The 15,064-nt window shown below is 37.8% G+C and overlaps 1 non-coding gene across 1 annotated transcript; it reads right to left on the bottom strand.

Moving 5' to 3' along the window:
- Window positions 1-892: 892 nt before the first annotated feature.
- LOC144297794 (U1 spliceosomal RNA) lies at window positions 893-1,057 on the bottom strand. The gene has a single exon (XR_013364656.1). It is a non-coding gene; the product is annotated as a U1 spliceosomal RNA (small nuclear RNA).
- Window positions 1,058-15,064: the final 14,007 nt, after the last annotated feature.

Raw genomic sequence — 15,064 nt, 5'->3', positions numbered from 1 at the left:
CTTTAGTCTCAGGATCCTTAATGTCTCAAGGATCCTTAATGATTAAGGATCCTTGATTAAGGATCCTTGAGACATTTTAATGATTAAGGATCCTTGAGACATTAAGCACAGAAAAGACATTTAGCACAGGTGAAAATTATTGAGGATCTCAAAGAGTTTGTTTATATGACTTGCTTAATATTTATCATGTTAGAAATTAAAAGTTTTAAATTTTTCATTCATTAGCTTATTTTGAAATAACAAGCCACTCAATATTAAAATAAATAACTTATGAAAACAATTATTAAGTTCTCTCAAACAAAAATTTTTGTGATAGAAGTAGCGTTTTTTTACAGTTTTAAATCATTTTAGGGGCATCTGGGTGGCTCAATGGTTCAGCATCTGCCTTTGGTTCGGGTCATGATCCCAAGGTCCTTGGGATTGAGTCCCACATTGGGTTTTCTGCAGAGAACCTGCTTCTCCCTCTGCCTGTGTTTCTGCCTCTCTATCTCTGTGTCTCTCATGAATAAATAAAGAAAATCTTTTAAAAATAAATAATAAATAAATAATAAAATCATTTTAATATCTGGCTCAATAGAACACAGCTGGATTTTTATATCTCTTTTTGCTTACAGTCTGTTGCAATGTTATTTTAAGTATGTGAAGAAAATCTAAACTCACACACATGTAGTTGGAAAGAAAGGATATTTTTTAAAGATTTTTTTCAGATAATTGTGATATTCTTTGATACTATGCCAAAACTCAACAAGTAGTAATTTCTCAAAGGTTAGTCGCAAAGTGAAATCTGAAACCATATCAATAAACATTTCATATTCTGCTACATTAAAATCCATTGGTCTGTCTTCCACTTTGAAAGAATTCTTTTTTCTAAAGGAAAATGAATACTTTTTATAAGGGAGAAGCATAAACGCAATCCCCCACTACCACAAATTATGCAGTCAAGTTTCCCACATTTGAGGGAGTCACAGGGGTTGGCACAACCATAGTGCAATGGATAAGCCTCACCCTGGGGAGATTACCTTCGTGATCATGGTTATCTCCCCTACTAGGTAAGTATGAAATAATTCTTTACCCATGAACAATTTTATAACATCATACATTGGTTATTTGGAAAATATTAATTCATTTAGTTGTGCAGATCTTCTAAATATCAGTACATTTCATTGTGCAACAGTGTCATGTGCCCTGAAAATTCTGGAAAACTCCACTGTACTCTTGCAAGAGGATAAGAATGAAAAAGGCAAAGAACATCTTAATGTTACTACAAAAAATATTTTCGACTTTGTGAACCCCCTGAATGAGTCCTGGGACTCGCAGGGTCCCCAGACCACACTTTGAGAACCAGAGACTTAGAAGATAACTTACAAGTCTTTCAGAGTAAAGTCTTACAAGGCATGTTTCCAAATTAAGCAACATGAATCATGTAATTTAGGAACCTGATACTTTCAACAACTTAAGCATCTTTTGTGGAAAAAAGTATTTCAATAAACTTTGTCATTGTCAGGTGTTCTGATTAATGTCAACTTTCATCACTTTACATCACATCAGAAAGTTCATGATGTTGGCCCACTTCAGGTACTAGAATTGCCCCAATTGACACAGTCAGTGAGACACCGTGTTGGGTCAATGTCCATAAAACTTAGCACTGTCACAATGAAAATATTTTCATTTCCTAAACTTTAGATGATGACCCATTTCCTTTCAGGAGTATTCAAAAGGATTATGTTTAGTTTAAGGAATAATTTGGCTACCCCATGAGGTTTACTGAAAAAGAATTTTCTATAACTCTAATGCAAATGTTTGTTTTCTCTTTTGAAACTGTGATTTCTGATTATAGACTCTAAAAGCTATGAAGAATCAAGAGGTCATCTAGACCAATTATCTAATTTTATAAGTGATGACAATGAAACTCAGAAAATCAAAATTGGATAGCTACTTGGAGCCTAAGCTGAAATCAAAATCCAAGTCCCACGACATCCTTCCTGGGCTTCTCTGCATAGATTGAGAAGCTTCTCAAAGGAAGAAAGTTCATCTTATCTCAGCTTTGTATTTCCCATTTATTACCCAACCTAAACTGGAGATGTGCAAAAGATATGTTCACTAATTCAGAAATATTTTAAACTTTTTTCTTTCAAAACCAAGTACATCAGTTTTTGAGTTATATTCTTATAACCCACCCAGAAGTCACCAGTGACATTTTATTAGCAAGGGACAGAGAAATATGAAATAACTTAGTGAAATGCCCATGTATTGCAAAGCTAACCACAATCAGAAAATTATTATCTATTTTATCTGCCTTGGTGACATTCTTCCAAATGTAATAAACCAAGGTTCAGAGTCTTAAAATAGGCAATAAAAATGATACTTGCGAAAATGACTAAGGATAGGTGGAGTGCCATTAATTAAGCAATAATCCCTTTGAAATCAGTCATTACCAGCAGTTTTTTGCTATGGGCCATTAACACTCTAACTAGCAAGTCATTAATAGTGGTAATAACCAATTCTGAGGGGATTATTGCTCGAATAAACTATATATAATGATTTTTAAGCTTTATGAAAATTTTCACACTTTTGTGTAAATCTTTGAATGATAAGTAAGTATGTGCAGAATTAGCTGAAAATATAACTGGCTCATTTTTTAAAACATAAGTATTTCTCTCTCTCTCTCTGTCTATTCCAATATATTTGTTTAGCATGTCCTTCAAGTTTGAGGATGGTGCTCCTGATGATATGTTAGGGTGTAGAGGATTTTTCTATCCTCTTTTCATACAATATCCATAAAGACTGTGTAATAGTTTGCAAATGTCCTCACTCCTTTAGAGCCTAGCCTTACCATTGACTTCATCTGTAAAAGTCCAAGCCCACTTAATGTCATTTTTTGTCCAATTTCACCTAGGTCACTTTGATGTTGTCACTTTGCAACAAACTTTGTTGTTTATGCATGCCTGTAACACTAAATTTCTTCTGTAATATAGACAATCCCTGTAGTTTGCTATAGTTGCAAAAGACCACATCCAAGATAGAAACAGACTTGATTTAGGGGAGGGAGTGAATGAAAGGGTTCCTGATTATTTTATCCACATAGTAGCCCACAAATACAGCATAGGGAATAGAGTCAATAATATTGTAATAGCATCATATGATGCCAGATGGCTACACTGATTGTGATGAGCACTGAGTAATGTATAGAATTATCGAATTGCTACTTTATATACCTGAAATTAATATCATATTGTATGTCAACTATATTTCAATAATAAAAATTAAAGAAAACCACTTTAATGGTAGCCCACAGATAAACACCCTGGCTCTGGCTTCCTCTAATGTCCCCAGGCACTGAAACTTCAGCAGGGCTTTTGGTGGTAGTTTTTACCATAGTCATATACCCATCATCACTTTTTCTTATCTAGGGCTGGAGTTGGGAGATCTAGAGCTGGGGTTAGGGGATGTTGGACCTCTCTGATATATTTGGTGAACATCACAGCTTGACCCTTAGATACTTTTACAAATTATAAAACAATATTGGGTAAACATAGATCCTCTCTAAAAAAATGAGCCATATAAGAAAAAATCATGGGATACTGGAGGGAAAAAAAAAGAACATGAGGAGAAGAAAAATGAGATTCTTCAAAAGAATTTTTTAAAAATCTTCTTTGCTCAAAAATAGCATGAAGGCATATGAATATTTTATTAAGTGTAAAATTAATGTTGTCTATAATACTGAAGGGGATACAGCCTCTATGAAATTGATAAAATAGACAAGAACCATCCAAACTGCAGATACCAATTTAAAGCCACAATAAAAGGAATTGAAAGTAAATTCAACACTAGAAAAAATTAACAAATGAATTAGAAGAGTCTAAAGTTTCTTAGATAAAGGGATAAAAATGATAAGACTAAAAGATAAAACTGCATAAAAACTGGATATTTTATATATAATCAAATTTCATACCAAATTTTTTAAAAACTGGGAAAATATTTATCAAATAAAATCTGACAAAGAGCCATTTGCAGTAATTTTAAGGAACTCATGACAAACAATTAGAAAAAGCTGGCTATAAATGAAATCATGCCATTTGCAATGACCTGGATAGAGCTAGAGTGTATTAGGCTAAACAAAGAAAGTCAGTCAGAGAAAGACAAATACCATATGATTTTACTCATACATAGAATTTGAGAAACAAAACAGGTCAGGGTGCCTGGATGGCCCAGTTGGTTGAGCATCCAACTCTTGGTTTTGGCTCAGGTCATAGTCTGGTCATTCTGGGATTGAGCCCTACATCGGGCTCCACTCCCACTCTTTCTCTCTCTCTGTCTCTCTCTCTCTCTCTGTCTGTCTCTCTCTGTCTCTCTCTCTCTCCCTCTCAAATATATAAATATTTTATAAAATATATTTACATATATATTTTTTTAAAAGAAAAGAACAAAACAGATGAACATAGGGGAAGGGGAAAAAAGAAAGGGAAGCAAACCATAAAACAGACTCTTAACTAAAGAGAACAAACTGAGGGCTCCTGGAGGGTGGGGGATGGGGATTAAGGAAGACACAAAAAATGAAAATGTTGGCTATAGGGTTCCCTGGGTGGCTCAGCGGTTGAGCATCTGTATTTGGCTCAGGGCATGATCCCGGGATCTAGGATCCTCCTGGGGGTAGCCTGCTTCTCCCTCTGCCTGTGTCTCTGCTTCTCTGTGTCTGTGTCTCTCATAAATAAATAAATAAAACAAAACAAAAAGAATGTTGGCTATAAGTTAGTGGACAACGAACAATTTAGAAAAGTGACAAACATTATAAAGAAATAATTTTCTTTATTACTAATCAGACATACAAATTAAATTAAAACAAATATCATTTTCACTATCAAATTAGAGAAATATCAAAAACCTGTATACAACTACCAAAAATGCAGAATCAGGAACTGTTGTGCCCTCCTGGAGAAGTGAGAGGAACTAATATACTTGACCCTTGCTCAAAAAGCAATATTGTGAGATATGAAGATCTAAAATCTCTATGAAAGAAGTCCATTGGGACTGACACGCCTGCTAAGAGATGAAGTCTATGAATCCAGGTTGGAGCATGTCACTACTCTGACCGTTGAAGAATGGAAGAAGCGATGCTTTGTGACTTCCACAGCTAAATCATAGAAGGGGTGCAACTTCCTCCTGGTACTCTCTCACACCAGAGATGCTCACCCTGAGAATCCAGCCACCATGATGGGGACACCATGCAGCCATGTGAGAAGTCCATGGCTCAGCCACTTAAGTCTCCCCAGTTGACCACCAGCCTCAGCTGCCAGATACCTATCTGATGAAGCCAAGTGGAGCAGAGATGAACTCTCCCTACTGAGGCCACTCCAAATTGCAGATTCATCAGCACAATAGTGCTTTCTTCCCAACCCTCCAACTTTAAACCATGTTGATTTCTAAGTCTCAATCCCCAAAAAGAAATGCTTTCAACAGGGACTACAACAATGGTCCCAAGGAACTGTAAGTTAACATGACCACTTAGTCATTCTGGCTCCTCCATGCTACTGAGCTAACAAGCCAAAAGGGATGGGGGTGGGGAGCTACTGTACTAGCCTGGGAAATTACTCTTTATTAATAAGAAGAAATCGGGTTACTTCTTCACCTTGTGGGTAGGACAGACTAAGTCTAGAACCTAGGAGATTCTCTGAGGTATCTTTTAACGTCTTCTGAGTAATGTTGAAGATTATGGTTACTGGAAGTTTATGAACTTCCAAAGTAACATGCCAAATCTTTTGGTCCAAGACAAAGATCAGAGGGACAATCTGTCATCAATTTTATACACATAGCCAGGAACACAACAGGCCAATGCACAAGAGGAACAACCCAGATGACCTAGGTCCTGGAAGAGTGATCTCTCAAACTCAGAAAAAGACTGCTGTCTAAAGCATTGAGTTCCAAAAACTCCAGGTGGCCAGATTGGTTGGAAAGAGGGAGAAAGACAAAGTGAGCTTGTCACCTGCCATTGTACACTTCCATATTTTAGCAGTTCTAATTCTAGTGATGGAAACATTTTTATTCTCCTTAATCATAATAGCTCAATATTATTTACAAAACCATCTTATAAATCATTTTGTTCACATATAAAAACTGAATATATTTCCCCTTCCTTTATGAAGAAGTTCAAATGTTCAGAATCTGCCTTCTAAACAGGATTTCATTACTAAAAAAAAGAAAATTACTTATGTTTCCTGCAAATTTTAAGGATAGAAGCTGAATAGACCTTTAAATAGAAGTGCTTCCTCCATTTGGATTCAGCAGGAAAAAAAATTAGTTGACTTCCCAATATCCCTGAGTGCATCATCTTTAAAAATCAATTGTTACATTACCATCTATTAAAAAACAATAATAACGAAACCTTATTTTCTGAGCTGCAAGAATTTTGAAAACTCAGTCAAAGCCATAGCTCAATACAAGATTGCTTAGAAGTTCAAAGACAATATCATATTAAAAATCAAAGCTTTCAGACATTTAGCTTTACTTAAAAGTCACCCAATATTAAACTGGAATGTTTCACTTATTTAAATTCCCTTTAATGAAGATCCTTTTACATCTTCTCATCTATATTAGTCCCTGATGATTATACCCCAAGGATATTAAAATCCCAGTCTGTCAAAATCACCAGAAAATATCTTCAAATGTACACTTGGCAGTCTTTGCAATATTGAGTTGGTAATGTGAAGGATTATTTATAACTAGGATGCTGCATTTTCTACTTTGCAAATGAGCTTTAAATTAGTAGTCCATTTGCTGACTTGAATTGGGTGGCTGAATCTAAAGAAAAGTTAGAATCATCAACCTAGAATAACTGCTGAAGATGTTAAAAAATGGGGAGGGTCAAGCTCATGTCAGAACAGCCATAGAAACACAAATGAAAGTTGACAAAACACACAGATAGTGAGACATTTGAGAGAAATGCAGGAAGGAAAGGAAATAGTTGGCTGAATATATGAATTTCCTTTGTCTGAATTTGTCTGAATTCTTTTCATATGCCTTGAAAACTGATAATTCACCTTAAGCTGCAATTCCCAGTCAAAAATTAACCAAAATATGTAAATAGTATTTAAACAAATTACCATGTCATTCAATGTTCAGTCTGTCCTCACTTTGTGTGTCACCTTCTCTACCAGAGTGCTCTTCACATTTTTTTCCTTATTTGTCCTTTGAAGGAATTTTGTACCAACTCATCTATTTGTTTGGTTTAATATTTTTCTAACTTTGATGCTTTTGAAGGATCATGAGAAACACAGAGAGAGGCAGAGACACAGGCAAAAGGAGAAGCAGACTCCCTAAGGGGAGCCTGATGCCAGACTCCATCCCAGGACCTGGGGATCACGACCTGAGCCAAAGGCCGACATTCAACCACTGAGCCACCCAGGTGCCTCCAGCTAGGAACATTTTTAGATATAATCATTACCTCACTTTAAAAAATATACCCAACACTTCCTAAGTATTATGCTCTGCTTTTTCATATCTTAACCTCTCAGAAATTGAGAGGAATCTAATTACTATTCTGGCCAGGTGGTAGGAATGCTTGTGGGTATCAGTCACTTGGAAAAAAGTTCTAGAGGTAATAGCATTTAAGAAACGTTACACCAATGCTTCTAATGACTCAGAGGAAAATAGAATAGGGGAAAACTCCAAACATTGACAACTGAGCCAAAAAGTACGTTCAAAACCTGAGATTCCAAATATTAACAAGTTTTAGTAATAAAATTTTCTGGTAACAATTCTAACATGTGTGTTGGGAAGGGGTATAGGGCACCAGCTGAGTGTCCTACAATTCAACTCAACTCTGACACTATGTACCCAGAGATAGCATCAGATCCCATACATTAAGAGCTCAGCCCTACAAGACCACCCCTTCCCCTACTTCACACACCACTTGCAGGTCCAGGTTGTCACCTGTGATTCTGACTGACTGCCTATAGATTGGAGGTTCCAGGCACCTACTCCTTGAGTTTGACTAATTTGTTAGAGTGGCTCACAGAACTCAGAGAAACATTTCACTTAATAGATCACCGGTTTATTAAAAAATGACATAACTCAGGAAGAGCCAGACGGAAAAGATGCATAAGGCAAGGTGTGGGGAACACAGAGCTTCCATGGCTTCTTCAGGGATGTCTCTTTTCCTAAATCTGTACATGTTCACCAGTCTGGAAGGTCTCCCAATCCCATCCTTTTGGGGTTTTATGGGGGCTTCATTACATAGGCACAATTGATTAAGTCATTGGCCATTGGTGATTGGTTCAACATCCAGCTCCCCAGAGGTCGAGGGGGTGGGACCAAAAATTCCAACCCTCTAATCAGTCGTTGGATCTGGCAACCAGGCTCCACCCTTATAGGGTCCAAAAGTCCGAAGGTCATTTCATTAGCATAAAAAAGTCACCTTTGTTGCTCTCATTACTTAAGAAATTTTAAGAGTTTTAGGAGTTCTGTGCCAGGAACAGTGAAATAAGACCAAATATACCAAATATATATTTCTTATCATAAATCACAATATAACTAATTGTTCTGTTCCTATTTCCACATATATACAAGCATAACTGATGATAAAGATCCAAATAAGTCTAAAAGATTTCTTTCAATAGCAGTAGAATAAAATTTGTAAATTATAAAAAGCATCATAGTTTAAATTACAGAATTTTATTGGCTTATACAAAAGTAATTGCATCTAACAATCAGTGGTATCTAAGATTTAATAAAATACGAAACTCTGACGATTTAATGAAAGATGAGGAGGAAAGAAAGGAAAAGAAAAGAAAATATAAGAAGACAAAAAATAAAAAAAGAAAGAAAGAAAGAATTACCGAGAAATTTCATTCATAGTAATTACCACTGTCGGAGCCTTCCTCCATTATCTTTTCCAATAGGCAAAGCGGAGACCAGTGAACACTCAGTGGAGAGTCCCACCCAATACTTGCCTCATCAGTTAATACCACTGGTGCCTCAGCCTCTAGGGACAGAGGCCAGGCTTCAGCACTGGTCTCATTATGCTCGTGGTAGCAGCAGCAGCCCACTTCCAGCACTCCTTGCCTACCTCATAGAGCCCCTGGCTTCTTCAGCAGCGCCCAGGAGGGCTGGATACATAACCTGGAAGTGCCTGAGGTTAACACTCCATGGGGCAAACCCTGACCAGTGAAAGGCTGGATAGGGTTAGGAGCTTGTAGATAAATTCTTTTTTTTCCCTCTTCCTAACAGACTGTTCTAAGAATGATCGATCTCTCCAAATGTATGTATAAGAATGTATGATCTCTCCAAAAATGCAAAAATGTCCCATGTCGCTGAGTGACCAACTGGATTTCTTGTGAAACTGTGGCCAGTGAAACAATGCACCATCTTGTATTGGCTTCCTGTCCTTTGCTACCTCACATCCTGTTGTCCCCCTCACTCTGGATGACCTGGAATTTACCCATCCACCAAAAACCAGAAAGAAAAGTTAAGATCTAATCTTTGGTTTAGACTTTGTTTTCTGGAAAACTCAGACTCAGATACTGATAAAAATAAGCAGAAGAGAATGGAAAGAGTTCTCTTCTAGTAACTCCACTCAATATTTGAAACTCCTTGCTGGATATCAGCCAAAACAAAAAACAAAAAAAACCACAGTGATTTATCACCCCAAATTGTTTTAATGATTATTGTCAGGCACTTCAAATAGGCTTTCCTCCAGTGCTTTTGAAAGCAAAGATTAGATACCAACTTACAAAAAAACAACTCCCAAAAAGTCTTGTTACCAGTTGTTAGATTATCCACTTTCCCAATACCTACTCCAATATCTCAGATTGTTCCTCTGTCTGGTGACCTAAAAGTTTAAACACCCAAGGGCAGTGTTCCAAGCAATGCATCACAGTGAGATTTGAATGGATGAGAAATTTGACTTTCTTTTGTTAATTGGGAGGAAGAAAGTTCATGGCTCTGGTAAATCTAGGAGAAAATGATACTTGTCTCATATCCATCAGAGGCTCAGCTAGACGGTTGTTCTTCTCATCCTCTCGGGCCCTCCTTGGGTGTCTGTCAGCTTCATCATAGTTATACTTTGAATCCCCATTCTGTGCTTATCCTTGATGGTGCTGGCCTCACTGGAGGGCTGAGATGGGAAAGTCCTACACTGTCTTTTGTAATCTAATCCTTAATGTCCTTCAATATGCAAATATGCAAACATGAGACTTTATAATAACAGGTTTTAGGTACTGAGAAGCTATGGTCAACCACAGAAATTGCAAAAGAGAAGAAAAAACTTAGAACCACACAATTTCCACAATCCCAAAGAAAAAGCAAAGTCAAACAAGCAAACAGCCAGAACCTTCCTCAGGTGCTATAATGAACACACTTGCACCTGCCTCAAGAATCAATCTCCTCTCTTGTCTGAAACAAATCCATCTTTCATTTTTCCTAGTACAAATCTCTACTCAATACTGTACTTGGAAAATTCAATCTTCTACTCAGATGGGATAGCTACATTTTAGTATCTGTCCTCTCTTCCTGGGGGTCATTCCAAGTCAAAAATTACCATCAACAATACCTTTCCCCAAGGCGAGGTTAGTCAACTAAGAATAACATCATGAAAGCTTTCAGTTAAACAGTCCAAACTGGCTTTTTTTTATCTAAGTTTTGCACCATTCAAGATCTCTCTACAAAGGAGGTATGTTTATATGCATTCTCATTGTTCCTATACTCTTATGGTAAGTGCTGGACTCAGCATGCCTATACACATACACACACACACACACACACACACACACACACACCCTTCCTAAAGAAAAAAAATTATTTCCAAAGAAAGTACAGTCTAGATCCATATGGAAATGGTATATCCATTAAAACAAGGATTAGGTATATATAACTAAAGGCCCCAAAAGTGGCTTTAACACAGTAGGAATTTATTTCCTTACCACAGTAAAGAAATCTGGAGATAGGTAGTCCTGAGTTGGTATACTTAGGGCCCAGGCTCTTTCTAACTCTCCACTTCCCTAAAGTCTGACCTTCATCCTTACGGTAACAAAATAGCTGCTTGACCAACAGCCATCACATCCAGGGTCCTGGCTATAGGATAGTGGAAGGCCTTCCCTTTGAAAGGAGACCTCTGGGAAATCTTACATTACACCTTCACTTATGTGTTCATTGGACAAAATCTTTACAAATTTCCCTGCCCATAAAGGAAATCATGTTTTATATTACCATACCAATTATTTTATCAATACCTGGGGCCTCTCATAAAAATAATCCCTAATGATGTCTTGCCAAAAGCAGAAATCTTTTATCTGATGGCCATTTTAAATCACACCAAGCTGGCAGCAGCATTGATTTTCTTTTTAATTTGGGTCCAAGTTAAATTCCAATGTTGAGCATCCTTCTCTCACTAACCTTTATAATCTGAAAGGATTCGTTAAGCACTTTTATAAAGAAAATCCTCACTAGTCAGATAGAAAAAGGAGTGAGGAAGCTCATTTTGGGTTTACTCACATCTTGCCAGTTTCTTAATTTTACTTATCCTTAAACTGTGCATGTCTAATGAGAAGCAGCTTTTAATTTTATGATATGGAATATACTCCCAAAGGCAACACCCAAATAAACAAATTTTTTCCCAAATATGCAAATTTTAAATAGTTCCTTGAGTAAATTTCAGAATACTAAGGATGGGAGAGGAGAGAAAGAGAAGTTTTAATAATGTAACAGTGAGTCAACAACTTCTGCAAAAAAGAGATGTTTTCAGTTCACCATCAAACTACGAGTATTTTACTTCCCACCAAAAGCAAAAATTATCTATATAACCCTTCCCACCGGTGCATCACAGAAAATGAGATAAGAAACTCTCTTCAGGCCTGAAGAACCTACATCAGGCATTTTTCAGAAAGCTCACTGGAGCAGTCTTCAGCATTTCAGCATTGCCGATAGATCCACACAGTAGCAAAACGGAAAACTCAGACATAATGTTAATAAATTCCTCATAGGCAAAGTGTGAGTCTTTAACAAATAAATATAGAGCTTCTGCAAATTCTGTGTCCAGCAATGAGTGAAATTTGGACCAGCATGAAAGGAAGAGGAGGTAACAATGAGTGAAATTTGGACCAGCATGAAAGGAAGAGGAGGTAACTGGCAGGTGATCAAAAATCTTTTGCAAAAGAAAGAGAGAGAGAGAGAGAGAGAGAGAGAGAGAAACCTCAAAAGGAATTAGAACATATATATTTCTCTTAAATGTAACAAAGTACATGCCTAAGGATTTAGTGAAAAAAGATTAAGATTCATTAAAAATCACAATATACCACATTGTATTTTATTTTTACTTTGTTATATGTGAATCTATTTGAATCCAGTGGATAAATAGGATGAAAATTCTAGGACCCAGAATAGGCTACAGCACTCAGCAGTGGATCTTAATCTCTCTTCCTACAAGGCCTCAACTTCCTGATGCATGACACAGAATATATCCAGAGTCCACGTAGTTCCCAGAGCACCCATGCAACTCTCCCTTCTCTCTCACTCAAGAAAACATGTTAGAATGTAAGAAAGTATAAATGATGGTTAATTATAGATATAACCTTGACTGCCTTAATCCACCAAAGTAATAAAATATTCACAAGCATTAGTTCCTTCTTATTAAGAAGACATTACTTGCAACCCACTGCACCAGGCATAGGAGTATATCACACTCCTATGACAAGGAGACCCAGTACCTGAATAAGACTCAACTCATCAAGATGCATCAGCTCAAGGGACACCTGGGTGGCTCAGTGTTTAAGCATCTGCCTTTTGCTCAGGTCGTGATCCTGGAGTCCCAGGATCGAGTTCCACATCAGGCTCCCTGCATGGAGCCTGCTTCACTCTCTGCCTATGTCTCTACCTTGGTGTGTGTGTGTGTGTGTGTGTGTGTGTGTGTGTGTGTGTGTGATGAATAAATAAATAAAATCTTTAAATAAAAAAAAAAAAAAAGATTCATCAGCTCCAAAGAACAAAAGCCCAAATCAGATGGGGAGGATTTGTTTAAAGTAGGCAGGGGAATCTCTTATGAATGCAGGAAGGACAGAGTAAAGCTGGGCCCCAGAGACAAGTTCAGTGCTGCCTAGACTCTCCTCGTCTTTCTCCTTCACAGCTGCTCCCTTCTTCCTGGACACCTGCTTCCTCCACATTGCAGAGGGGGCCACAGGAGCTCCTGTGGCTCTCACAGCCAGAGAGGGGTCTCTCTCCATTACCACCTGAAAACCCCTGGAAGGACAGTGATTGACAGCACTTCTGCCCGGTGCCAATCCCCAAGTCAATCGGCAAGGCCTGCAGGGCCTGGGTCCCAAGACAGACACTCTTGCCAACCAGAGCCAATCCAGAGAAGGGAAAATTGTTGATATCTGTTACAAAGATACATTTTGTCTAGACGTGGGCATAGTTCTATTCTGATTATGACATTCGCCGAATGCAGGGGGTAAAACTAGCAGAATAAGTCACAAAAGAAGCCAAAATCAGGACCTGGGAAGTGGAGACCAATAAGTGGTTTTCTCAGTTAAAATAGCCAGACGTTAGGTTTAAATCAGAGTTGGATTGAATATCACAGCAGTCTGAGAGTGAGTGAAAGGAAGTTGTTTGTGACAGTCTGATGGCTCCCCATGATAAGGCACTGATCCCCATCTTTAATAATAACCAATAATAAGCACACTGCACGACTCTCTTCTACTTCTAATATTATGGGTAAAATTGTGCAGGCCGAATCAAATGCAATTACTGCTTAAGGCAGAATGGATGAAAACCCACAGCTCCTACACATTAAAAAGATTCAGTGGGTAAAAGACCTAAAGAAGAAAGATGTAATAATGTTTTTTATGATTATTACTTCCATTGTTATTATTTTGGTTTGGGTTATTATGATTATTATGATAATTACTTTTTTATTGATACTTCTCGTTACGTTTATCTTGAGACGGAAACAATTACTGCCCAGCTCTTCTTGTAAAAGTGCCAAGGGAGTAGTTGGAAGTAATGATGAAAAAGTCTTTTTCTTTTATATTAGTCCTGCTGTAAAAGGGGTGGTTACTCTTTCTATAAAGGTAGCTTATGTCGCATAAAATAAAGTCATATATTTTTTCCAAAGCTGTTCACTCAAATCTGGAAGTGACTTCTTCCTTGCAAAATGGCATACTTGAGGGATCATCCATCAAATCTTCTGAACTTCCCTTCCTCATGTAATATGGAGAGTTAATAAAGAGGCATGCCCCCCCCCTTTCTAAGCCTGGGTCTCATTTTCCCCCACGTTCCAGTGCTCCGTTGACTCCGTTGATTAAAGAGCTCACATAGCAGGGTTTCTTGTGATCGGTGTTTTTCAGGAGGAGAAGAACAGGGATTAATTGATCTTTTGTCCCTGAATAATACTATATGATGGAAATTTAATAGGAACTGGTAGATTTCAATATCACCAGGAAGCCATACAGAACTTGACATTTCAATTTGTTTCTGAATCATTCATATAGGAGAAAAGCCAGGAATATACATACGTTAATAAGCTTTCTGACAGAGCAATGAGGAGGAGAGAAGGAAAGAAAGAACTACATGGATCATTCATCCATAGGAGACGCAGCAAGAAACAAGTTTGAGCTGTATATAGAGATTTCTTTTCAGTCGTGTTTACGAGCTGGGAATAAATAAATGTATTACTCTGGGGGATTATATCACTGAGAACCTAAACTTAAAGTAATGCAGATATGCAAGATTTTAGGGAACTTGGGGAAGTCCCTTGATCCCCTCCTCCTCTCCCAGCTAGGGTGGTCCCAGCCACTGCACCAGATGGGGGCAGCCCTGAAACTGGTCCTGGTGCCCCAGGGTCATTAACTCCAGCCCATTTTTCTTATTGGAGTTTAATTTGCCAACATATAGCATAACACCCAGTGCTCATCTCATCAAGTGCCCCCCTCAGTGCCCGTCACCCATTTTCTGAAGCACTTTTCTCCTCCTTATGTCTCAAGGCAATCTCCATGCCCAATCCCTCTGGTCACAGCAGGAAGCAACCTAAATATCCCTCTTTCTTCAAGACAGGAGGGACTGAATGTGTTACCTCTGGAGT

This window comes from Canis aureus, chromosome 25 (genome assembly GCF_053574225.1).
Source record: "Canis aureus isolate CA01 chromosome 25, VMU_Caureus_v.1.0, whole genome shotgun sequence".
NCBI lineage: Eukaryota > Metazoa > Chordata > Mammalia > Carnivora > Canidae > Canis > Canis aureus.
This window is presented reverse-complemented; position numbering and strand designations above follow the sequence as displayed.